General features: G+C 39.1%; 1 protein-coding gene across 22 annotated transcripts in view; it reads left to right on the top strand.

Moving 5' to 3' along the window:
- Window positions 1-27,471, top strand: part of rbfox1 (RNA binding fox-1 homolog 1) — a 1,531,532-nt gene that overhangs the window by 1,112,783 nt on the left and 391,278 nt on the right. The window contains exon 1 of one of the 22 annotated variants that reach the window (XM_073060614.1): window positions 5,825-6,028. The exons of the other annotated variants lie outside the window; for them this stretch is intronic. The gene's annotated coding sequence lies outside the window, so the exon portion shown is untranslated. Of the gene's footprint in view, window positions 1-5,824; window positions 6,029-27,471 lie in introns of those variants that run through there. 22 annotated transcript variants of the gene reach the window in all.

The raw sequence follows: 27,471 nt of genomic DNA, 5'->3' as shown, positions 1-27,471 counted from the left end.
CCTCTTTTCCATACAAGCTCACAAGCTACCCACAAACCCAGTAGTCAAAGTTCAAACCAAATTTTTTTATCAAACTACATACTGTACATGTCGCCATATATAACCCTGAGATTCCTTTTTTTTGCGGACATGGTCAACAAATCAATAGAATAGTACCGGTAACTATAACAGAATCAGTGAAAGACCAGGATATTCAACCAGAGTGCAGAAGACAACCAACTGGGTAGAGAATATTGAGAACATTAGATGAAGAATCCTTAAAAGAGAGTCCATTAACAATTCAACCCAGCCTCTAAACCTCATCCTTGCTGTTTACGCAGAAGAGACTGCAACTTTCTGACTCACTGACTATCATTTTCAATCTATGATGGCAGGCCTCACTACCACTAATTACCTGTTCCAAAGCTTTCCTGCAAATGCCTACTGTATCTGTGAGACTTCATGCTTCACTCCCAGACAATCCAGTGTGGCCATGTCCTATTTTATTTGCACACTAGCCTCTGCAGTGCAGTAAGGATTATTCTATGCACAGTTTGGTGGGCCTCAGCTATCAATATATTTCCAAGTAGAAACCCTGTGGCTAAAACAGCGCTAGTCCTGTGAAGTGGCTTTTAGCAGTCTTTGTAGGCACCAAGGAAATTCTGGATCATCAGGGTAGAGAGGCAAAAACAGATCTGAGGGCAATGGCTTAAAGGAATGTCAAAGAAGAAGAGAGGCAGGGGACAGTTCTACAGCTTATGACACCAGCAGCTGAAATCCCAGCTGTTAATAGTGGAGTTATTATATCTGGGACTAAAACTGGAGGAGTGCAGATATCTCAGAGAAATGAAGGAAGTTTCAGAGGTAGGGGGAATGATTTTACAACAGGAATAAGGATTTTAAATTAGAGGTATATTTTGGCACTACCTGATCTGTAGTGAGGATGCAACAGTATGGCTTACAGACTGAGGTGTCAACCATTTTCAGATGCTGTTGTCGATGGCCTATAACGAGGGTGCTAAGGACAGCTCTTTGGAGATACTGGAGCCAATAGTGAATAAGTTAGAAAATTAGTCATTATTGGCAATTCTCTTGTTGGCAGCCAGATGACTGCTGACCTAGCCAAATGAACAGTGGACATTCGGTAGGAATATTAGTTCAGTAATGTCAGTGTAAGCAGGAGGGTTGAGAAGGATAAAGAGAAATATTCAGAATTACATATGGTATCATTAAAGACAGGTTAATAGTAACACATGTTATGGCAAACTGACAGGTTTCAAACAAGAAACTGCAATAATTTGAGTGTTCCAGAAGTATAATAATGACAGAACGGCTGTAGGTAGCACAATAGTTTGAAAGAGCAGAATTATCAAGGATTTTGTTCTATGGACAGAGACGACGACAGCAGTATCTGTGAAGGGAAAATGTATTGAATATCAATTTGCATGTGAATAAGCCATTCAGTGAGAATAGGGAGGAGATAAACCTCATGGAAGAAAGGCCCCATAGATGGCTTAATTAGAAACATAGAGACCTTGGCCTCAATACCTCCTTGTGCAATTGGTTTGCTCACTTGCAGACCGCAGTCAGTTTGGATTGGCATCAACATCTCTTCCACAATTACCATAAGCATAAGGTGCACCACAAGGCTGTGTGCTTCCCCTACTGCTCTACTTAATTTACACTTATGACTGTGTGGCTTAGCACAGCTCCAATGCCACTTGCAAGTTTGCTGATGACACCACTGTCGTAGGCTGGATCAAAAGTGGGAGATTGAAACTCTGACTGAGTGGTGCCACAACAACAACCTCTTACTCAATGTCAGAAAGGCCAAGGAGTTGATTATCGGCTTCAGGAGGAGAAAACCAGAGGTCCATGAGTCAGTCCTCATAACTTCAGAGGACCTGTCCTGGGCCTAGCACATAAATGCAATTACAAAGAAAGTAAGGCAGTGCCTCTACTTCCTGTGAGGCTAAGCATAGCTCCAGTGCCATATTTAAACTCACTGATGACACCACAGTCATAGCCAAATCAAAGGTCGTGAAAAATCAGCAAATAAGAGGAAGATTGAAAATCTGGCTGAATGGTGCCACAACAATCATCTCTTACTCAATGTCAGCAAAACTAAAGAGCTGATTATTGAGTACAGGAAGAGGAAACCTGAGATCTGTGAGCCAGTCCTCATCAGGGATAAGAGGTTGAAAGGATTGGTAACTTCAAGTTCCTTGGTGTTATCATATCAGAGTATCTACCTTGGCTCCAGCAAGTAAGTGCCATTAAAAAGAGGGCATGGCACTTTCTTAAAAGTTTGCAAAGATTCAGCATGTCATCTAAAACTTTAACATACTTTTATTAATGCGTGGTGGAGAGTATATTGACTAGTTGCATCACAATCTAGTGCCTTTGAATGGGTGAGCCTGCAGAAAGTAGTGGATATGGCCCAATTCATCACAGATAAACCCCTACCCAACATCTACATGGAGCACTGTTGCAGGAAAGCAGCATCCAGCAGCAAGGTCCCCCACTATCAGATCATGCTGTCTTCTCACTACTCCCATCAGGAAGGAGGTAAAGGAGTCTCAGGACCCACACCACCAGGTTCAGGAACACTTATTACCCCTCAACTAGATTGGAACCAGATTGGATAACTTCACTCACCCCAACACTGAACTGAATCCACAACTTATCGTCTCACATGTAAGAACTCTACAACTTATGTTCTCAAGTGTATTGACTCATTTATTTATTTATTTATTTATTATTGTGTTTGGCTTTTTGGATGTGCACAATTTGTTGTCTTTTACACATAGATTGTTTGTCCATCTTTGTGTGTGTTTTATTGTGGTTTTTGTATCTATTGTGAATGCTTGCAAGAAAATGAATCTAAGGGTACTATATGGTGAATTATGCAGTACTGTGCAAAACTCTAAGGCACATATATATAGCTAGGGTACCTAATACTTTCGTACAGTACTGTAGTAATTTTATGTATTGCACTGTAATGCTGCTGCTGCAAAAAAAACAAATTTCGTAATATATGTGAGTGATGCTAAACCTGATTCTGATATGGGTCTGTATTGTAGACTGAGTGTGGGAAAAGGGGCAGGGAGAAGGGAATCATATTTTGAAAAAAGGGAAGGAAAAGGGGAGGGAGTAGGAAGCACCAGACAGACACTTTGGAATCAAATTACCTTGCTTGGTGTGTGTGTCTGCACCAGCGCCAACCCACGCCCCAGCACTCCTTCTCTGCCCCCTGTCCCGCTGCACTCCATCTCACCATTCCCAAAGTCCTTCGCTCCCACCGGATTTACAAGCTCGTTCTCCGCATCACATTGACAAATACAGAACTGAGAAAAGGACTTAGGCATGCAAGCCATATATATGTGCCTAAAACATTCACACAATACTGTGTAGACTTTGATAATAAATTTGCTTTGAACTTTGAACTTTGAGAGTGATTATGAGTAAAATTAAATGACAATAGGTTCATTCAAGACTATGTTCATTTGAGTTAAGATGTTATGCTTACTCAACCTTTCAATTCAAGGAGCTTCCAGGCTATAACAAACACATTTGTTTATATGAATGTTTAGCACAATTTAGCCAGTCAGTGGTAGCAAATGGCTGCCTCTCTGATTAGAGTCCTATGAATAGAGGTCTGCTGCAGGGATCAGTGTTCGGGCCATTTTTGTTTGTCATCTGTATCAATGATCTGGATGATAATGCGGTTAACTGGATCAGCAAACTCATGGATGACACCAACGTTGCAGGTGCGGAATGCTAGCAAAACTTGCAGCGGGTTCTAGATTGGCTGGAAAAATGGGCTTAAAGATGACAGGTAAGATCTAATGCAGACAAGTGTGAGGTGTTGCACTTTGGGAGAATCCCGAGTAGGACTTACATAGTGAATGGTGGGCCACTGAGGAGAGCAGTAAATCAAGGGAATCTGGGAAAACATTCATAATTTCATGAAAGTGGCATGACAGGTGGATAGGGTCATCAAAAGAACTTTTGGAATATTGGCCCTCATAAATCAGAGTACTGAGTACTGGAGTTATGATGGTATGTGGAAGTTGTATGAAACTTTGATGAGGCCTAATTTGGAGTATTTTGTGCAGCTCTGGTCACATACCTATAGAAAAGATAGCAATAAGATTGAATGAGGAGAGAGAAATTTTACAAGGATGTTGCCGCATCTTCAGGACCTGAGTATTAAGGAAATTTGACTAGGCTAAGAATTTATTCGCAGGACTGTAGCAGTAAAAGAGGAAATTTGATAAAATTATACAAGATTATGAGGGGTATCGATAGGGTAAATGCAAGTAGGCTTCTTTTCCATTGAGGTTGTATGAGGCTAGAACTAGAGGTTGTTTGTTAAAGGTGGAAGTTGAAATATCTGATGGGAACTTGAGGAGAATTTCTTCACTCATGGCAGTGTTTGGTAGATGCGGGTTTGATTGCAACATTTAAGAGAAGTTTCAATAAGTACATAGATAGGAGATATATGGAGAGCCATGATCCAGGTCCAGGCTGATGGAACTAGGCAGAATAACAGTTCTGCATAGACTAGATGGTCCAAAAGGGCCTGTGCTGTAGCACTCAATAACTTTGTTTTTTTTTTAAATACCAAGAGTTTTCTTTTCAACTTCGGAACTTATGAAAATAAATTATATACACCACCTCATATCTATGAAGTCTACTTAGTTTAAACACTGCACAAATATGATGGCCTTTCAAAATGAACAACAACTTTAAAATTCATAAATAAGTATACAAATGTGTTTACGGATTTTTAAAGCGGTTTTAATAATTAACAAACAATCTCCTATGTTATAAGTCTATATTTTGAGTGAATTTTTCTAGTGTGTGCTGTAAATTCTACGTAAGTGCTTTAGTGAACAACACCAACTTATATTTTAGATGAGTTATCTTTACTTGGGAAAAAGACCATGTACATCCAGATTTACATTTCAAAATATGATTTTATGTTTTGAAAACAGCTATGAATTTTAGTTAATACAAATTTAATTGAAATAAATTTTCCATCAGTTATTAGTGTTCAATGATAATGAAATCAGCACTCATTATAATTTTGATCTCTGATAAGGAAATTCAAAGCAGAGATTTCTGATTATAAGGCAGATAAGTTATAGCTTCATCAATTTTATTGGGCAAGTTACAGCATATATTTCAGATATTATTTTCAGTCTTTACATATGACAGCCACAAGACACCAAAAAAAAAGGAAAAAATGTGTTTTTAGTTTATTTTTGCAAACAGTGTAACTGTGAAAATCGACTTCTTCATCGGTGGGATATTAGATGCATTACTCAGTTAAAAAGCCTGCATTTTTATATTTCATTTTGTTGCGTGGAGGTGTCTATTCCATACCACCCACACAGTAAACCAAGTGAACTGTGAAATATATTCATTGTTACAGTACAGCAGAAATGGAGGATAGCAGTCATCAGTAATAATGTACAACAGTTGAAGAGAGACCAGCGACATTACCTGCATTATTTAGGTTGCCTTTTTCATTATAGTTGGGGAAATAGGCTGCAATTCGATTATGGTGTGATTTGGGGGTGGAATTATTCAGCGATCAGTGACCCTCTTGCAAGCGGTTCACATCAGAAGTCAACTCAAATAAAGTTTACAGTGTATTATTCAGACTGAATACTGCTTCAATCTGCAATTGGGATTCTTCATCTTTTATATTTTGTTACTGCTTCCCAGTTATTTATATCTCGAGGCAAAAGGATTGGCTGGCTTATATTGGAAAGAGCTGAGTCAACCAATAGTGTAAGATCCCCACCCTTCCATAAGCTTCCATTGTAGTTCTGAGAAGCAGCATGATTAATGACAGTAAAGGAAGCTGGCTGCTGGATTACTAATTTTCTATCCCTTTTCCATTCTCTCTGCATTTACAATCGACGTGTTTCTTGAAGCTTTTTTTTTATTTTGCATGGCTTTGGAGCAAATCACTTGCTACTCACTCCTTCTTGTGAATAGCCAGCTCAAATCTTACAAGAACTAACAGTCCGGTGGGGTGAGTTTGCTTTAAAAGCAAGAAGTATGCAATTAAGGCTGGTGATGCGACCCTGTAATGGATTAAGACAACTGTTCTTGACAATAACAGTACCAGAGACCTGATAAAGAAAATCAAAGTATCGTTTTTCTTATCAGGAAATTTTTGGATGTTAGTGCAGTTGAACTTCAGCTAATCGCTATCTTTCTTTTGTGCTAGTTAATTGAAATTGGCCCTTTATAACCCTTGATTGTATAGAAGTGTACAATTTGCTATAAAATGTGGGATAATGATATGTAATTGTACAGGCAGCACCTTCCCTTTCTAAGCTGTTTCGCTTTCTTCACAGCATTACTTCTATCTTAAAATTATGTAGTAGGTGTTGATATGATTAGAATATCATTATTTTAAATATGTAAACAGGAATCATTTAACAGTTTATTTTTACCTTAAACCTTATAATAGACATTCTGTGAGTAAGGTCACCATCAAATCAATTCCCTTTGCTACTGCAATTTATATTGATGATATACACTTCCCTTCACTGTTTTTGCAGTGGGTTTTTGATTGGCATCCCAAATCATGTGATTCTTCTTATCAATGGGCAAGCACAAAAATGGATATGTTTTACTGAAGACCTGTTCCTACAGCAATTCAATTTAAAAACAATCGTGTTCTATTTTGATAGATTTCAAAATCTTATTTTTATTAAAGATTATATAATTTTTTTCCTCATTTGTAAGAAATATAGTATAAATTGATGTCTAAACTGAAATGAACTGTTCAATTTAAAATACTTTTACCTCTGAGTAAGAAGATAATGGACTCAAGCTTGAGTACAAAATATGGACTGGCATTTAAATGCAGCAGTGAGAGAGTGCTACACAGTCAGAGGACCCATTGCTTATTTCAGAAGGAAGAGATTTTAAGATAGTAGTTAAGGATAGGGCAAACACATTGTACAAAACTAGATTAACTGCATATTTACAGTATAGTTTTTAGTGGGATTTTTCACTGATGGAATTCAATGGTTTTAAATATTAATGGTACTAAAGCGGCTTGGAATATCTCAATCTATGCAAAAAACATGCTTATAAGTTGGTTCTTTCTGTATTTATTTTCCTTCAGTAATTCTCATAGAAGTTAAGGAAAAACTATTTTCAAGTAATTCTTTCTTTAACTCTTCTCTTTGAAAAATCTTATGAGTTTATGATGAGAATTTTCCAATTATTGGCTGCTGTAATGTACGTAATATAACCATACAACATGATCTGCATGTTACATTACCATTGCCTCATTGTATATGATTTCCATAAGAATTAAGTAGCTAGTGTTTTAGCTCTGTTAATATGACAGCATTGAACGGGCAAATAAAGTATCCCAGCACTGACAGATGACGTTTCTCAGTCAATGACCTACATAATCCACAATATATACAGCTTTGAATCAGATCTTCATAGTATTGAAACTTGAAACTCTTGCACTATTTAATATCATGGTTGACTTATGACATAACACCAATAAACCAACTTTTCCCGAAAGCGTTAGTTTTAAATGTAAGAATAAGAATGATAGATTTTCAGTAATCTAATACCTTAGATTACCAAATCTCTATCGATCTCAAAATGTTTTACTGAGCATTATTAGCCATTTGCAGAAGACAGTTTCAAATTTCTAACACTGTCTGGGTGCAGAAATGTTTACTAAGCACTCATGAAAGACTTGACCCTGAATCTTAGACTGTGTCCCATTGACCTAGACTCCACAGCCAGCTGTGGTACCGTAGTTTCCCACTATAAATTCACCTTGTTATCTTGATATTTGGTCAAGTTATTCCATATTCAGTTGTTCTTCTTCTTAGGCAGTCTCTTGGAAATAAGGATGTTTTTCTTCTACTCCAGTATTTGTGTTCTTATATGGCTAATAAGGACAATTTGGAAACCGCAAATGAGGCAAGGGTGCCTGTTTTAATTGAGAACCGTTTGGGTTCTGTGAGTTCCTAATGCGTGGATTTGAAATGTCATCCTTAATGCTCCTTCTCTAGTTATGGATGTCTTCTAGATGTCCATATAATTGTCTGACACAAAAGAAGGACGCTCAGAGCAACAAGACCCTGCCTATCCATTTCCCTGCTGATTTGTTTTTTTGCAGATTCCCATGAGCTCCCCGGCTACCACCACTCAACTACACATTAGGGCCACGTTACGGTGGCCAATTAACAACTAACATTCGGGACGCAGGAGGAAACTGGCCTGTTTGGAGAAATATATGCAGTGACAAAGAGAATATACAAATTCCACACAGGCAGTTCCCATGATTAGGATTGACCTGTAAGTGTGAGACAGCAACTCCAACTAGCTGCACCATTATACGTGAACATTCTGTACTCCAACAGCTTACTGAACTATTGAAAAAATCAACCATGTTCATTAATTATGAACTACCCTTTTACAGAATCCTGTGTTGGGGGATGCTAAACCAAAACCAATAGGAAAAAAATCAGCCTGATGCCAGGAACTATTCAGCATTCCCAATTCATAAGAGGAGTGGCTGGTTTCAATAAATATTGTGGTAATGCAAATGTCAATTATTTTATATGATAGGTGGTTACACTGTGCTAATGATTTGCATTGCTCTGTACTTTAAAATTCCTTACAAATATTAGAAAGAAAAGTGTGAACAATGTGAAAATGAAATCAGTCTGCCAGTCAGTATGGAAATGAGTGAGTGGGAAGATGACCAATTGGTTTGAGCATGTGTCCATGAAAGCAGAAGTGGGACTCTGGGTTGGGAATATATGGTAGCAGGTAGGTGTAGAATGATGGTTGATAAATTGAGACAAGTGCGTATGTGGACTCTTGGAAAGAAATTATGGAGCAGACCAATGCAAAGCCAACCAATTTTTTGTAATTCTTCTCTAAAATGATTGTGACCAAATTATTTTAGCATTTGGTTTTAAACGTGAAAATTATTTCATTTGATCTGTACAGACCTGAATGTGCTGGGCACGCCAGGTTATTTTCCAGTCAATCAAAGGAAACGGGATCAACAAAGCGTGTTTTAATGTTGTGTTTGCACCCGTGTGTGTGTTGCGCCCGCACATGCACTTATGCACCTGTTTTTTTTTCTTTCTGCCAGCACTCTTTATTCTACTACGGTATGAGCACAAAAATGAATTGGATAATCTAGTAATATAGTAAAATCCTAAAACAGGATTCTATGTTCTTCACTACCATGAAACAAGAGACATCTGTGTCCTAGGTTTGCAGATCAGTTACTAAATGAACAAATATTTTTGAGGGTTAAATGGTCTGTATCTGATACCATTTTGTGTTGTCACCGTTTTGTGCAAAGGTTCCTGTTTGGAGCCATTTAACATCAGGCTGCTCCTTGCTGGGTGATACTCTTGAAGTTCCGAGAGTGTGAAATGATATTAGCAGCAGCATGGTGGTTGTTACTAGAATAACATCCATTAGGAAAAGGCCATTGATTCAGGGAGGTGAAGTCAAATTTCCCTTGTGGTAGTTGAGGATGTAAATTCAGGTAATGGAAAGAAATTGACTTCAAATCTCGTATCAATATCGTCATCCATGAAACTGTCATAAAAATCTTCTGGACAATAACCACATCTGATCTACGAAAATACTTCAGGAAAGGAAGTTTGCTTCCACTTAACCAATCTGGCCTATATATGACCTCCAAACCAGAGCAAGATGGTTGAATCTTATTTGCTGCTAAAATCCGTTGACAAGCCTCTCAGTGCAGTAATTAATTCGGGATAAAAATAAATGCTAACATGCCAGTAATGGTGCTATGTAATTAATAAAATAAAATTAGAATCTGTATTCCTACAACCTGTTATCAATTATACTTGTGGATTTTTGATATGTCCTTCTATGTTACCAAACAAAATTCCAGAATATACCTGATGGTTCATTTCAGTAATTCAGATCTGATATAAAAGTGAAAGTAGGGAGAACTTGCATTTCTGTAGCAACTTCTACTTTTTCAGCACTGTGTGCTGATACAAGTCAACATCACCAACGTGCATGTGCTCTTACAAACTACAGTTCAATGGATCACAAAAGAAAAGGTTAGGTTTAGGAGAAGGGAAGGTTCAGTGATGGGGAGGGTAGGATTTCAGTGTTTGGGAGAGTTCAGTCTTTGGAGGGACAAATATGTTTCTGAGGCTGGTTTGAGTTTAGTGGGTGAAGGGCAAACAAGGGTCATGAGTTTGTGTTAAGGGTTGGTGTGCTGGAACCTGAAGGAGAGTCAACTAATCATAGTCTATAAAAATGACTATAATAAGTCAAGTTTCCAGTACTGATCTGGATTGTGCTTATCTGATTTTGCAGAAGCAAGCTTTAGTGGAGATCTGCTTCTAGAGGAACGATTGAATGATCAGGGTTATCTAACTGCATTTGAAAGTTACTGACTTACCTAAAATGGCATTTGACACCATACTGTAATCCTGAATTTCCCTGGATGACCCAGAATGAAACTCACATCGTGTCTGCATTATCTTCCAAGATCATATTTCAAGGCTGTCACTTTGCTGTCTGGATTCATGAGCAAAAACATTAATAGCATGAAATGCCAGATGTACATCAAGAATGTAAATTAAGTTGGTCAAAGAAATTAGAGCATGTCTAGTTTCAATTTAATTAACCTCTGAACTCCCTATTAAGTTTTACTGTTAAAACGACTGATACCCAACATTCAATTTTACATGTAGTAGTCTCCTTCCTTCAAATTGTTTGAGATTGTTGAAAGCAATAGTGTAATAAACCAATGTTTATTTTCACTTTTTCTTTGTATCTGTTTAATCATATTTACTAGTTTAACTGTACTTTCTGCTTCAGACTGCACTATTCATTGGTAATTCTGAAGTCTTGAAGAGGTGTTTCGCTGAATGCCTTGTTTCTGAATGTCCTAAACGCTTTGCAGAGAAGACTGTGCGGTTTCAGTCTCATCCTTTCAACAGCTTGCTTTGTGAAAGCCCACAAAAATTCATCTATCAAGAGCAAGTGTAATGAGCGGAGGATTCCTCATTCTTGCTGGTTGCGGTAAACACTGGCTCGATAGTTTTTTTTCCATTTCCGGTGATATTGATTAAGAAATCAGTATCCTCTCACTTAGGTCACTGGCTTTGTTTCAAATATTACCATGGGATTTCATGCAGCCACTTGAACAGGCAGATTTATCACCTTGTCTAAGAACTGGCATTACCACAGTACTGCTCTGAAATGCCAGACTAGATTAGGTAGTTATGGCTCTGCTTGGAATTTGTACCATGACTTTATGACTCAGTGGTGAGTGTCCAACTGTTAAAAGTAGGAATGGCTCTTTGGCGTGAAAAATGGACATGATCTATCAGTTAACTTGCGGGACAAATAAACGCAACAGCACTTTGCATCTATATGGCTGTACAAAAATCTCATTTCACTCCAATTTTATCAGTGTTATGTAACTGAAAATCAGTTTTTCCTTAAAGGAAGCATGATAATAGCCATTTCCAAGTCAGTTTTTGTCACGTGAATGTATCATACCCGCATAACCTGATACAAGTGGCATTCAAACATCTTACATGATGATATTCTTCCCTATTGGAGCATTGTCATCAGCCATGATGGGTTGGTGGACCAGACTTGATGGGCTGAATGGCCTAATTCTGCTCCTATGTCTTATGATCTTATGGTTTTATGGTCAGTGCTGGAGCTTGGAATATAGAATCTGGGGAATTTTTTGTGCATCTTGGTCTTATTCCCATGGCACCAACTTAAGAATTTCTGAGGTACAGAAAATCCTCGGTACACAGGTCCTGTTCTGTTTTGTAACTCCAAAATCAAAAACTAAATGAAAAATAAGTGAGTCTGAAGTCATGCAACTAACTTCATGCTTATTTTAAGTGAGCCACTCTTGTACTGGTCTCCTTACTTGAGGCAGGATACACTCATTTTGGAGCCGGTGCAGAGGAGGTTCACCAGGTTGATTCTTGAGATGGGGAGGTTAGAATATGAGGGGAGATTTAGTTGCTTGGGACTGTACTCACTGGAATTCAGAAGAATGAGAGGAGATTTTACAGAAACATAAAACTTTGAATGGGATAGATAAGATAGGGGCAGGAAAGTTGTTTCCACTGGTAGGTGAGACTAGAACTAGGGGACATAGCCTCAAGGTTTGGGAGAGTAGAATTAGGGTGGAGATGAGGAGGAACTGCTTTTCCCAGAGGTGGATGAATCTGTGGAATTCTCTGCCCAATGAGGCAGTGGCGGCTACCCCAGTAAATATATTTAAGACAAGGTTGGATATTTTTGCATAGTATAGTAATAAGGGTTATGGGGAAAAGGCAGGTAGGTGGAGATGAATCCATGGCCAGATCAGCCATGATCTTATTGAATGGCGAAGCAGGCTCAACAGCCCAAATTGCCCACTCCTGCTCCTATTTCTTATGTTTTTATGTATCACATGGCCCTGTCAAGACATACGGAATTCACTAATTTTTACATATAACCGTATATGAACACAAATGCGTAATCAAACAATATATTTACAATATTACTGACATAGTACTGAAGCATTAAATATACAACATTCCTATCTGCTTAGCTATAAACTCTAACTCAGTAAAGAATGCATCTCAACTATACACAAAATATATTATATAATGCAACTACTAAATACAGACATCCACAGCATAGTAAATTTTAAATTGTCCTATTCAGGCCTAAAGATTTAATCATTGTGGAGGATTGGTTACTCTTGTGGGATAATGTCTTTCTTGAAAAGGGAAGTCACTCTACTTGGCAAATGAGACTGGTGGCTCAGCTTCTGGGGTCTCCTCCATTGTAGTAGTAGGAGTTGAATCTGAGACTGTAGTAAGTATCTGTGACAGCTCTGGACACATTTCTTCTCCTTTTCTCAGTTTTTCTCCCTGGATCTACTTTGACCTTTGTTCTCTCCTTTTCAATTATTTGTCCTTCCTTTTCTCACCTTTTTCTTCTAGTTTCTTGTATCTCTGAATTTGTTGATTTCTCAAGAAATGAAGTCTCATTTATCATCTTCTATTTCCATAGCACTTACGTCATCCTTTTCCTTTTACTTCTTTCCAGGATGTACATCTTGATCTTGGGAAGGTGCATTTAGTTCACTGGAGTAGTCTCTAATTAATCCTTCTATTGTTCCCTTTGTGATCTGATCTCTCCTTTAGTTTCCTCGTTCATAATGTCATCTGACAAATCTTCTGTTTTCGTGTCTTCATTGTCTCTTTTCTTTTTGGCCAGCTGGACTTTAGTCTTTGCATCTACTTTTGCAAGGTTTTTTGTCACCCATTTGAAGTTCATGCAATAAGCTAAAGCACGAAGAGAAAATTCTTATTCTTTATACCCGTAAAAACTGAATGCTTGTAACTTTCCTGCAGCTCCTTGAACTCTCTTCTAGCTTAAAACCGAGCCATATTTTGCAAGTAACTACCTGACTAACTTATCAGAAGCATTTACAGATACGTTGTCTACAAAAGTTGGACGACTGCTTTCGTCACTTTCACGATTTCTCTGAGCAGCATAGTTTTCCTTGGTCCAATATACTTTCCAACCAAAGGAACAGAGATTGGCACCAACACCCGTTTGTCCTCTGTTGGAGAACATTTCTTGGTGTACAGCATGAAGAGATGTGGCATCATCCACTACCTTTTTTAAAATTTGCTTTCAGCTGGCTTCATTGCAGGCAATGTGGCATGCAAATAGTGGATGGATTTCAGATCAGGTTCTAGTTTTCTCAGCCACTCACATCCCAACAAAGCTGACCTTCCAGTTTTTATCACATACAAGCCCAATGTTGCTTGTTATATTTCACTGTTATGAAAGTCATTCCCAGAGGAGTTATCTTTTCTCCAGTATAACTTGTCAGTTTGATATCTGCAAGCTTCAGCTCAGTATCATTGAAACCTCATTCAAACTCATTTTGTGGAATGATTGGAACAACCAACCCAATGTCCAATTCCATTTTAAGTGATTTGCCTTTCACTTCTGGTGTAAGCCATATTGTGTGTCCACTGTTTATTTTCACATTGTAAATCTCAATCTTATCTAGTCAGGTGTCACTCTTATCACTAACAGGTTTTTCATCAACAGCAGGTTAGTGCTCTTTTTGAAACTACAACTTGACTTTTTATCTTTATCTGTTCCCTATGCAGTGCATTTATTTTTGTCTCTCTGAAATTCTACTTTATATCCTACTTTGTGGGATAATCTACAAGTTTCCTTTAAAACTGCAATGGTCGGTGTTTGTGAATTCTTGCCATAATGGTAACAATTTGTTTGGCCAGGCTGGTTTCTGTTTAAACATTGTAATTTTTTTCACATTCACTTTCATTCCTGACTGCAACCCAATTGTGTTTTTGTCTGCTGTTTCCATTGATACAGCAATTTCTACAGTTCTTGTAAAAGGAAGTTACGCTTCAGTTAGTAACTATTTTTCTTGTAAGATTTCACAAATTAAACAATCTCTCAGTGTATCATTCAGCCCACGATTGAACTGAATATGCTCAGATAACTTCTTCAATTCAGCCACATAAACTGTAATGGACTCTCCTTCCTTTTGATTCTGCTTATGAAACCGAAAGCATTCTGCATTCAACAATGGCTTTAGTTCTAAATATTTCTGCATTATTTTCACAGTATCAGCAAAGTTTATTTCTACTGGTTTGGTTGCAGCAGCCAAACTCTTCAGCAATCTATGTTTTTCCACCCAATGAACTCAGCAAGACATGCACCTCTTTCTGATTGGCTGTTCCATTTGCTTTAAGGGTCTGCTCAATCCATTCCATATACATATTCCAATTATATTTTTTGCAATCAAACACGTCAATCTTTCCGATGTAGCCAGCCAATTCTGCTCTTTTTTATGATTATTATCACCCATTACTCATTATTTATGAACCCATGAATTCTTCCATTTTCTGCCTTTTTTTTAAACCTGATTGTTCTTCCGTTTTTGCAAAGAAAACTTGCTGCTCCAAAGAAAAACAAAATATGCTGTGCTCTCTTTTTACTTGACTGTTTCTTTTTGTACTTTTTTAAAACAGCGCTTCAATAGGTAGGTTGTCATGAAGTAGAAAACTAGGGAGTCTGGGATAACATATTCAATTTCATTTTTATTTTAAGTAAGTGGTGCATGTATCACATGGTAGTGTCATGACATATGCAATTCATTTAATTTTGCATATAACTCATAATGAATTATTTAAATGAACAAGAATTTTTAATCAATCAATATATTTACAATATTACTCAAATACTACTGAAGTATCAAATACACAACAAGCCCCTGCCCTAGAATCCCACCTACATTATCTTCAGTTTGTTCTTCAGTTCCTGATCTGTATTCCCCCAAGATGTGATAACCCTCACACACCCCTCCATCTTTTCTGCTGCTCCTGACCACTCCAATTTCAAATATTTCCACTGCTAAACACATGGGACACTGGTTTTGTCCTTCCCAATCTCCATCAGTCAAGAGTTCAACCAACTTCACCCTTTCACCTCCCCACCACACAGAGACTCCTGGAGTGTGACTGATGCAGGAATTCATTTATTGAAAGCTGCACCTTGAAGCCTAAGGGAAGATTTTTAAGAAGCAGTCTTATCATAGTGAAACTTTTCCAAAAAACTACTCATGAGAATAATTGAACAAAATTTGACACTGAAGCAAATAAAAGGTATGTGAAATTAAAACATAAGACCTTCAAGACACTCAGCATATTATGTCACAACTGTGGGAAGAAAAACCGAGTTAAAGTTTTTGTTCGAAGACCCTTCATTAGCACTAGGAAAATGGGAAAAGTAATTAGTTCTGGATTTCTCTTTCTACAGATGTATATGACTTTCTGAATGTTTCCTGAATTTTATCTTTTTAATTTGGATATCAAACATCTGCAGATTTTTTTGGTCATCATTTATTATTTATAAATAGATACTGTAAAGAATTATAAAGGATATTCAAAATTGCATTTTCAGCCTAACCTTAATGGTACAATTATTCAAAACTCTAAAATCAGCTTTGTAGTTCTGATGAAGGGTCTCGGCCCGAAACGTCAACAGTGCTTCTCCTTATAGATGCTGCCTGGCCTGCTGTGTTCCACCAGCATTTTATGTGTGTTTGTAGAAATCAAACATTTTGTGAAGATCTTAAAGGGAGTGGGAAGAGAACGACTCACTGTCGAAGGGTAAATATTAGTCCACTTCAAGATGGTGTTCAAGGCATTGGAAGCCATTGTTCAAGATAGTACAAATAAGAATAATATATCATTGGGAATGCTGAAGCGTCGGATGTGTGAGTCCCAGACTAGCAGTAGCATTCATTTCACAACTGCTGAAGTTGAACCATTGTTACGTATGATGCCAACAGGGAGGCTTGTCCACTGTCACTGAAGAAAATGTAGCCCTGTTTCAGGCTGATGCTCTCCCCGTGTACATACAGTCTCTGACTGAATGATAATTGATGGATTGATGGACAGAGCTTGGCATTATTTATCCTGGAGATCCAGATTTGGAGGAAACAGTTTGCCACTGTCATAGAACCATACAAAAGTCCAGCTCAGAAACAGATTCTTCGGAACACTTTGTCCCTGTGTTACCAGTCTATGCTAATCCCATGATCTGCAGTAGACCCATATCCCACTACACCTTTCCTATCCAATTACCTGTCCAAATACCTTCTAAATCCTGTAATAGTATTTCCCTCCAAAAACTCATATGGCATCTTCTTTCAAATATTCATTTCCATCTCTTAAGATACTTACCCTGTAGATCTCCTTTAAATCTCACCACCAATGCACCCCACACATAAACGCACATCCAAACCAATGCTTTATATTTCCCCTGCCTTCCGAAAAAGTTTCTAACTATATATCCCACAGCTGTCCTCATAATTTGGTAAACCTCTGTATCAACACCACACAGGCTCCTATATTTCAGTGAAAATAAAACTCGGGCTTTACAATTTCTATTTATAATTATAGTCCTCCTTTCCAGGAAACACCCTGCTAAATTTGTTCTGCACTCTTTCTGTTGCCACTATGACCTTCTTATAGTCTGGTGACCATAACTATACTCAACACTCTAAATGCAATCCAATCAATGCTTTGTACGTCTGAAACATGATGCCTCAGCTCTTATCGTCAAAGCCTTAATCAATGGAAGCAAGCACATCAACTGCTTTCTTCACTATCCTGTCCACCTTCGTTGTCACTTTCAGTGAACTATGGACCTGCAACAAAAGGCTCCCCTGTACATCAATGCTCTTCAGGTCCTTGCAATTTGCACTATATGTCCATCCAAGATTTGTCCTCCTAAAGTACATTACCTAACAGAAGGATATCTTATAGATAAATTCATTTGGTGAATTGGATTGCACTGGGAGTCAGCGTGGACCCAAAATTTAAATATGTGAAAAACACCGTGGAAAAATGGAAATATAAATATTGCCTTTAGAAGGGCCTCTGGGCTTTTGATAACATCTTTCAATCTTTTCAGACTATCTTATCTGTTGCTTCACACCCTGATAGCTTTCTACTCTGTTTCTTGGTGGCACTGTAAATTTCAAAACCGGCTCAACTGTGAGGTTTCTACGTTCTCTTTCACAACTGGCAAACTTTGGTCAACAATTTCAGACCTGAGAGTATGACAGAGCAGGGCCCAAAACCAATGGTAGTGTAGCACAGCTAATCTCTTTAGGATTTTCTGACATCCTTTTCCATTAGTAACTCAAATTGAGACAGTAAGGCAAAACTTAGCCCCAAAGTTTCAATATTAAATTTTCACAGAATAACTGCAGCAGAATAGCAGGAAACCATGTTTTGAACAGTTTACCTGACAAGTATGACATTTATTGCAAACACCTCTACAAAGCATAGAACCTGCTTGAAACTGGTACATAATATGGTGGAGGTGGGCTTTGTGGGTGTTTGTTATTTCCAAAAAGAACCTTGATTGAGAGTGTGGAGGAGGGAAAAGCATGAGGATCTGACCAACACAAGTTTGGAACATTAATTGTGTCATTGTGCATGAAATAATGGGATTATGACAAATGACAGATCTACATTTCCTTGGTTATTGCCAATCTATGGCCACATTAATCTTTTCACATGCACCTTTGCTGCCTGGTGCTGTGCAGACTGAAGAGATAATGTGAAAGAATCGTTTTTTTCTTGAAGTGCTGATTACAATAGCAGCACACTCAGAACAAGGGTGGTAATATTTACAGAAACATGAACACTCATAATTATTTTACAAAACAAAAAAATGTAATTTATGATTTATTTTGGGAATTTAAGTTGAGGTTTCTCAGCACAATGCATTGGGAAATCAGAAACTCATCAGTTAATAATGCATTGGGGTGATTGATAAGTTCGTGGCCTAAGTTATTAACTTCAAACTTTGTGCATAATCACTCAAAGAGTTGAACTGCATGTACATGTAAAGAGGGCTGTATAACTCATCTCCTTCTACCTTAGGCCACAAATTTATCAATCACCCATCTGTGGACTCTTCCTGGAGGTCCAAGATCTGTATGGTCCACGGCAGCTGGACTAAGTATGTAAATATAGGAGAGGACTATGTTGAAAAATAAATGTGCTAGGTTTTCTAAAATTGACTCCTTCTACCTTAAGCCACGAACTTAGCAATATCCCCTCATATATAGATAATCCATGATGAAATGTGATCATATCCTAAATGCAGCATTAATGATGTCATGAGTAAATCAATATATGAAGACACTATCATACAAAGGTATTATAAACAAGTCATTTTACCTGCAAACAATACAAACTGATTTACAACACACTTTTGCAAGAACAAAGCTTGCTTTCAATCCATCAACTGAAACGAGCTATTTAACCTGTGCTGTATGTTTGCCTAATTATGTGCAGCAATAATTTATTATGTATACTTAATATATACTTCGAAGTTCAAAAGTTCAAAGTAAATGTATTATCAATGTATATGTCACCATATACAACCCTGAGATTTATTTTCTTGTGGGCATACTCAATAAACCCATAATAGAAAATAATCATAATTGAATCAAAGAAAGACCACACAAACTTGGGCATTCAACCATTTTGCAAAATAAACAGACTGTGCAAATGCTAAAAGAAAGAAATAATATTAATAAATACATAAACAATAAATATCAAGAACATGAGATGTAGAGTCCTTGAATGTGAGTCCATAGGTTGAGGGAACATTTCAGTGATTGAACAAGTGAAGTTGAGTGAAGTTAACCCCTTTGGTTCAAAAGCCTCATGGCTGAAGGGGTAATAAGTATTTCTGAAACTGTTGGTTTGATTCCTGATGCTACTGTACCACTGTCCTGATGGCAGCAGTGAGAAGAGATCATGAACTGAGTGGTGGGGGTCGCTGATGATGCATGCTGCTTTCCTGCAATAACGCTTTGTGTAGATGTGCTCAATGGTGGGGAGGGCTTTACCCATGAAGGACTTGGGCTGGATCCACTATTTTTGTAGAATTTTTCATTCAAGAGCATTGATGTTTCCATACCAGACCATGATGCAGCCAGTTAATATACACCCGCCACACACCGATAGAAGTTTGTCAAAGTTTTAGATGTCATGCCCAATCTTTGCAAACTTCTAAGTAAGCAGAGATGCTGCTGTGCTTTCTTCATAATTGCACTTCAGTGCTGGACCCAGGACTGGTCCTCCGAAATGACACCACTGAGGAATTTAAAGTTGCTGACCCTCTCCACCTTTGATCCGCTGATGAAGTCTGGCTCATGGACTATATAATTAACTCGTTTGACACAACATTGTGGGCCGAAGAACCTATTTCTGTGCTGTACTCTTCTATGTTCCATATGCCATATAAAAATTAAAATTATATTTCAGTGTGCATTTCTGTGCATTGTTACGTTCCTCAGTAACCAGGTGACTTACCAGCAAAGATAGAGAGGTCCGCTGAAGCCTGGTGCTACTATTTTCAAACGTTTTTATTTATAAAGGGGCACAAACGTATGGTTAATACAAAACATTCAGATCATATACGTCGTCACAACTCAACCTAAAGCACAGATATAGTAATAATCAATCAGAAATAAGCTCTATCATTGTCTAGGGGTAATGTATATATTGTTCGCTGTATATCTGAAAGTCTCTTGCGGCCACTGCAGTTCCAACAGCTGCCGTCTGTTGTGGTGTTGCGTTGATGCAGTTTTGTTAGAAAGAAAGAGAGAGAATTGAATGAAACAGTTACCCAACAGGTTTTCCAACCTGTAGGAGTTCAGTTCGTCTGAAGTTTCGTTGGGGAATGGACTCTCATCTGTGGCCTCCCCTGTAGCTAAGCCGTTCTTCCGTGGTGAGGTTGCCAATCCCAGGCAAGGAAAAGACGCACACGAACCCCACCACCGGCTGTCGCTATCAAAACGGTGTCACAGGATTTCTAGCGTGTCTTCTGGTGCGTCTGAGGCCCCGCCTCAGCAGCCCACCTTTTATCTGGACTGGCAGGGTTGTAGATGTCAATCAGGGTGGGGGTGGGGCGATCTTTTCCCCCATCACCCATCTCACATTGCCCTGAGGTTTTGCACGTAGTCCAGTTCCTTATTCCACAAAGGTGTCTCCCAGGACAATGGCTATGTCCAAGGCTTTTGTCTGACTGAGCGGCCAGCCCACATTCCACACCGTAAGGCTCTCTCTCTCTCTCTCTTGCGATTCTCACAAAGGAAGGGGCTGGGGTCACGACAGCATGTATATGAAAGCTAAATCCATTAGGATTTTTTTGACATCGAATGTGGTGCTATATGTTAACTTCAAAGTGTTCACATCACTAAATTATTTTCAGTGGTGGCAATTTATTGATTTTGTTTTTATGATGAATCATTTTATGGCATATTAATGCATTGGTGCATTTGTAGATATATTCTAGTTCTGTTTTTAGACTTTTAATAAATCCAGAAAGCTTTAAAGTACTAAGGTATCAAATATTATTTCTAGCTTTGAAGTAATGTCCTCCTTAATCATCAACTGATGAAGAAAATATAATTGTAAAAGTCATTGTACAAGTGTTAAATAAAAAAGCGGCTTCAGAATAATTGAATTATAGACAAAGGATTCCTTAATATTGAAACCCCATTTCAGTGCAAACAAGGTTAATCAACAAATTGTTAGAATCTTTTTTTCCTGCACTGCGGATGACAAACTTTACAGATAGGTTTCTGTACATAGAAAGAGGCCTTAAACTTCTTAGTCACTGTTTCTGTAAGTCACTAAGTGAATTTTTTAGAAACTGCTCAATGAGATTCTCACACAAAATGCTGGAGGAACTCAGCAGGCCAGGCAGCATCTATGGAAAAAAGTACAGTAGACATTTTGGGCTGAAACCCTTTGGCAGGAGAAAGCTTTCTTTCTCTTTGGAGAAAGAAAGCTAAGAAGTAGATTTGAAAGGTGGGGGTTAGGGAGAGAGAAACGCCAGGTGATAGGTTAAACTTGGAGGGGGAGGGATGAAGCAAAGAGCTAGGAAGTTGATTAGTGAAAGAGACAGAAGGCCATAGAACAGGGGTGTCAAACTCATTTTAGGTCACGGGCCGGATTGAGCAAAATGCAGCTTCATGTGGGCCGGATCAGTCGGACGCGTGCGAACGCAGCTTTCGTTGCCTCCGTTTTTTCAGCCTGCTCTCATGTGTCTCAGTCTCTGCTATAACTACAAAGTGTTTCACTTTACAAATTCCGTTTCTTATGAAGAAGACTGCCGAATAAACACTAAAAACCCTGAAAACCTGGTACCTGAATAAACTCAGCATTAGCCATATCATACGCCATAGGCGCTTCGATTACTGGGGCCAGCTTTAATAGTAATTAGATATTATCTCGCGGGCCAAAGATAATTCCACCGCGGGCCGAATTTGGCCCGCGGGCCTTGAGTTTGACATATATGCCATAAAAGAAAGAAGAAGCGGGGAGGTGCACCAGAGGGAGATAATGGGCAGGCAAGAAGATAACATGAGAGAGGGACAAGGGGATGGGAAATGGTGAAGGGGAGGGGCGGTGCATGCATTACTGGAAGTTTGAGAAATTGATGTTCATGCCATCAGGTTGGAGGCTATCCAAATGGAATGTAAGGAGTTATTCCTCCAATGTAAGTGCGGCTTTATCCCGACAGTGGAGGAGGCCATGGATGGAAATGTTGGAATGGGAATGGGAAGTGGAATTAAAATGGGAGGCCACTGGGAGATCCCACTTGTTCTGGCAGATGCAGCATAGATGCTCGGCGAAGTGGTCTCCCAATCTACATCGACCACAATGGGAGCACCAAACACAGTATATGACCCCAATAGATTCAGAGGTGGTTTCACCTCACCTGGAAGGCCTGTTTGGGGCCCTGAATGGTAGTGAGGGTGGAGGTGCAGGGGCAGGTGAAGCACTTGTTCCGAAATGCACAATGAGATTGGTAGCTTGTGAACTGATAGTTCACATGGGTATCCAGTTTCTTCCAATTTGGTTCTTAAAATATTCTTTGTTACTAATCGCATGTGTTACGAATGTGCCACAGCTCTGAGGGGCCGAAGGGTGCGGGGTAGCCCCCCTCCTTTGTGAGAATCGCAAGATCACTATTAAGTCAGTTCAGGAGACCCAGGAAATGAGAGAAAGACATGCAGAATCCACAGAGTTGGAATGTGTTCTGGCCTCCAAAAGGCGGACCCATTGATACCGGCTATTGTCTCTTGGAGACAGACTTGTGTATTGCATCCTGTACAATGCATCGAAGCCCCAGGCAATGAACCGAGGAGGAGGTTGGTGGAGGGATTGCATCATCCCAACCTGATTGACACCTAAGACCCTGTGAGTCAGGATAAAAAGAGGGTCTGTGGGAACAGCCCCTCAGTCACACCAGAAGAAACGCTAACGATCCCGTAATAGCAAAAACCAGTGGAAGGCCACGTGTGTCCTTTTCCGTTTGCCCCGGAATCGGTGGGCCCTGTACCACGGCAGAACGGTTTTTAGCTAACAACGGGGAAATCAACTCCCAACGACTGTCGAAGGATTGACATCATGAAAGGAATGGGCAAGTTTTAACCCGTCTTCCTCTCCAACCCAAAAGCTGCAACTTGAATGAACTGAGTGACTTTTATATTTCCATCGGACAATATATTATCCCCTAGACAACGATAGAGCTATTTCTTATTGATTACTATTAGACCCGTGCTTTTAGATTTAGTATTGACAACGTATATTATCTGTATGTTTGCCTTGATATTATTTTGTGTATTTTTATCAATAAATACTGTTAAAAATAGTACCATCAGACTTCAACGGACCTCTCTATCTTTGCTGGTAAGTGACCCAGTTACGGGGTACGTAACACATGCTCGACCCTCTCATGAGAATGTCCTGAGGGCTGCCTATATTGTTAACTTAGCCAGATATTCCCCTCCAAATGTTCCCTTGACCAGCGACATTCTCAGTCATCTCATTTCTGAGTCCCATCTGCAGCATCTCACAAAACAGTGTCTAAATGTTCTATCCAATCACAAACCCTCATCAATCATTAATCAACAACTTGGGGCGTTGCTGTTTGTAATTCAATTCCGCCACCGTCTGTAAGAACTTTGTGCGTCCTTCCTGTGGGCACATGGGTTTCCTCCCACATTCCAAAGACATGCTGGTTTGTAGGTTAATTGGTCATTGTCCGTTGTCCTGTGATTAGGCCAGGGGTAAATAAGTGGGTTGCTGAATGGCATGGCTTGTTGGGCCAGATGGGTCTGTTCTGCACTGCATCTCTAAATATAAATAAATAAACAAACCAACCAAACAAACAAATCCTTTCTGACTATCTTCCCAAGCAAACCCCAGAAACATCCTGGCAGTATATAGACCACCCATCCAGATTGCCAGTGATGACTTCCAGTCCCCACCCTCACTCCCTATCAGTCAACCCTCCCAGTCATCACTGTAATTGGTGCCTTCTAATAATCACAGAAAACAGCATTTGACATTTGATCCCCACAATTTTCTACATCCTCACGCTGTTAAATCACCTCCACAAATGGATTTTTTCTCCCCTCTCCTCTCTTGCTTCTGATGCCATAGGTACGTTCATTTCACAGTCCAATCAATTTGTTCTGCCCATAACTGAGTACTTCACTAAGTAGGCTCGAGAGACTTAATGGCTTCCTACTATTCTGTGCTACTATTTCTTTCTACACAACATCAACAACTAATCATCCAATGTTTGCTACTTCATCGAAAAGCTCAGTCAAGCTTGTTAGAAGCAACTTGCCCTTAACAAATCTTTGTTGAATGTTATTAATTGAAATATGTTTTTGGAATTCTCATTGTTAATGTGAAACTGTGCGCCTGACGGATGTCTGGCGGTGTGGTGGTTTAAACAATCAGATTAAATCGGGAAATGCACACAAAATGCTGGGGGAGCACAGCAGGCCAGGCGACATCTGTGGAGAAGGATGCAGTCAATGATTATGGACCGAGACCCTTCAGCAGGCCTGGAGAAAGAAAGATGAAGAGTCAGAATTAGAGGGTGGGGGGGGTGGTAGAGGGAGAAACACAAGGTGATAGGTGAAACTGGGAGTGGGGAGAGGGGTAAATAGTTAGGAAGTTGATAGGTGAAAGAGATACAAAGCTGGAGAAGGGGGATTCTGATAGGAAAGAACAGAAAGCTATGGCAGAAAGAAAAGGGAGAGGTGATGGGCAGGCAAGTACATAAATTAAGAAAGGGAAAGGGGAATGGGGAATAGTGAAAGTAAAGGAGGTGGGCATTACCGAAAGTTTGAGAAATCAATGTTCATGCCACCAGGTAGGAGTCTACCCAGATGGAATATAAGGTGTTGTTCCTCCAATCTGAGTGTGGCCTCCGCAGTAGAGGAGGCTGACATGTCGGAATGGGAAGTGGAATTAAAACAGGTGGACATTGAAAGATGCTATTTTTCCTGCTGGACAGAGTGTAGGTGCTCGGTGAAGCGGTCTCCCAATCTACGTCGGGACTCACCAATATACAGGAGGCCACACTGGGAGCACTGGATACTGTAGATGACCTCAACTTCACAGGTGAAATGTTGCCTCACCTGGAAGAATGGTTTGGAGCCATGAATGGTAGTGAGTGAGGAGGTGTAGTGGCAGGTATAACACTTGTTCTGTTTGCAAGGGTATGTGCCAGGAGGGAGATCAGCGAGGTGGGATGAATGCACAAGGTAGTCACTTAGGGAGCAATCTCTGCAGAAAGCAAAAAAGTAGGGGGAAGGGAAAGATGTGCTTAACTGCCCATCACATCCCTCTGGAGTTCTATCCCCTTTTCTGTCTTCCATGACCGTAAGCTCTCTCCTATCAGATTCCCCTTACTCCAGCCCTGTATCCCTTTCACCTATTAACTTCCCAGCTCTTATCTTCACCCCTCCCCACCTCCATTTCACCTATCAGCTTGTGTTTCCTCCTCCTATCCCCCCAACTTCTTACTCAGATTTGTCTTTTTTTTTCCCCCTAGTCCTGATGAAGGGTCTCAGAAAGAAACATTGACTGTACTCTTTTCCATAGATGTTGCCTGGCCTGCTGACTTCCTCCAGCATTTTGTGTGTGTTGGTTGGATTTCCAGCATCTGCAGATTTTCTCTTATTTGTATTTAGACTATGTCAGGAGCCAGGGCAATTGATCCAAAGATGTGAGTCGGAATCCTAGAAAGATAGTTGAGGAAGTTAAATTGAAGTCATGAATTAAATCTGGAGTAAGAAGCTGGACTCTTTAATTGTGGTCATAGAAATACTGGATTGTTGTTAAAAGAGCTTCTAATATCCTTCAGGGAATGAAATCTGCCATGCTTACTAGTTTGACCAATGTGGTTGAGGTTTATCTGACTCTTCAGCTTATGATACAATTAAAGGTGAACAGTAAATTTATTTTCAGCAATATTCGCATCGTATAGATGTATTTAGAAAACTTGTAAATTAAAGAATTTTAAGGAAATGTTAATTTTCTTATTATAAACAACTGCTATAATGGCAACACTGACCACATGTAATAATTCATTTGGAAAGATAATCATGTACATAAAACATTTGAATATAGTTTAACATTTAGTAACATATTTTCTTATGCAAATGCTACTTTCCTCCATTCCTGAATTCAGCTTCTGTTACTGATTAATATAGCCACAATTGTTATTGTTTGCACATTTGTGTTCTTTTCAACAACATGAAAACAGACCATGTTGGCTTTAATTAGAAAGAGGCAAAGTAGATATTCAATATTTTAAAAACATTCTTTGAACAACACATTATTTTTCTGTGTGGTCATTTATGAATGAGATCATCTGGTGCAGGAGTTGAACACTTGGCCAGACAACCATTAACGCTCCAAAGGATAATATGACAAAACCTTGACTGCTCACAGATTGAGTCTTTTCCGATGACTGACACTGATCCTGTGATGGACTGCACTCCTAATCCTCAGATCCTTACAGGCAATTTGTTTATGCAGTGGCAGACTCAATAAGCGTTCGCACTCCTCTTACTTGATCCTACTGGATTATAATATCAAAAACTGCATTTATTGAATTTAATTTTCCAAAAGAATATTTCATTAATTAGAAGCATAAAATCTTGGATATAATTTAAGAGCACTCTTTGAATTTCAATACTTATTTTTGGGAGGATTCTTTACAGCATCAATATTTTACTCCTATATCATAAATAACTTGAAATATTGATTTGCAATTAAAGCTATTTCTTATGGAATAATTATGGTTAAAAATTACTGAAGATGTTTCAGAATAACTTATAGCATATGGGTTAGCATAACATTAGTACAATGCCAGCAACAGCATTCAATTCTGCTTCTACCTGTAAGAGGTTTTTATGTTGTCCCCATGACCACGTGGGTTTCCTCCAGCTGGTCTGGTTTCCTCCCACAGTCCAAAGATCGATGAATTAGTAGGATGGTTGGTCACATGTGTAAAACTGAAGAGCGTGCGCTTGTTGGCCAGATAGGTCTGTTACAATGCTGTACCTCTATTTAAAAATAAAGTCCTAAGTCATTGTCTTTTTATAAGTACGTATCTTGTGATTAATTCATCATTTGAGTAGAATTTATTTATTTATTGGGATACAGCGCAGAATAGGCCCTACCAGCCCTTTGAGCAACGCCACCCAGAAATCCCTTGATTTAACACTAACCTAATCACGGGACAATTTACAAAGACCAATTAGCCGACCAACCAGTGTGTCTTTTGGCAGTGGCAGGAAATCAGTGCACCCGGAAGACACCCACACAGTCACAGGGGGAATGTACAAACTCCTTACAGGCAGTGGCAGGGACTGAACCCAGTACAAGTCACCTGTATTGTGCTGCCCTGATGTGTAATATCAAACTCTAAAGTAAATTATGGTCAAGGAATGGAAGTTTTATTGTAAGCCTCGTCTGGTTAATTTTCCATTATTAGCTC

This window comes from Hemitrygon akajei, chromosome 11, assembly GCF_048418815.1.
Source record: "Hemitrygon akajei chromosome 11, sHemAka1.3, whole genome shotgun sequence".
Taxonomy (NCBI): Eukaryota; Metazoa; Chordata; class Chondrichthyes; order Myliobatiformes; family Dasyatidae; genus Hemitrygon; species Hemitrygon akajei.
This window is presented reverse-complemented; position numbering and strand designations above follow the sequence as displayed.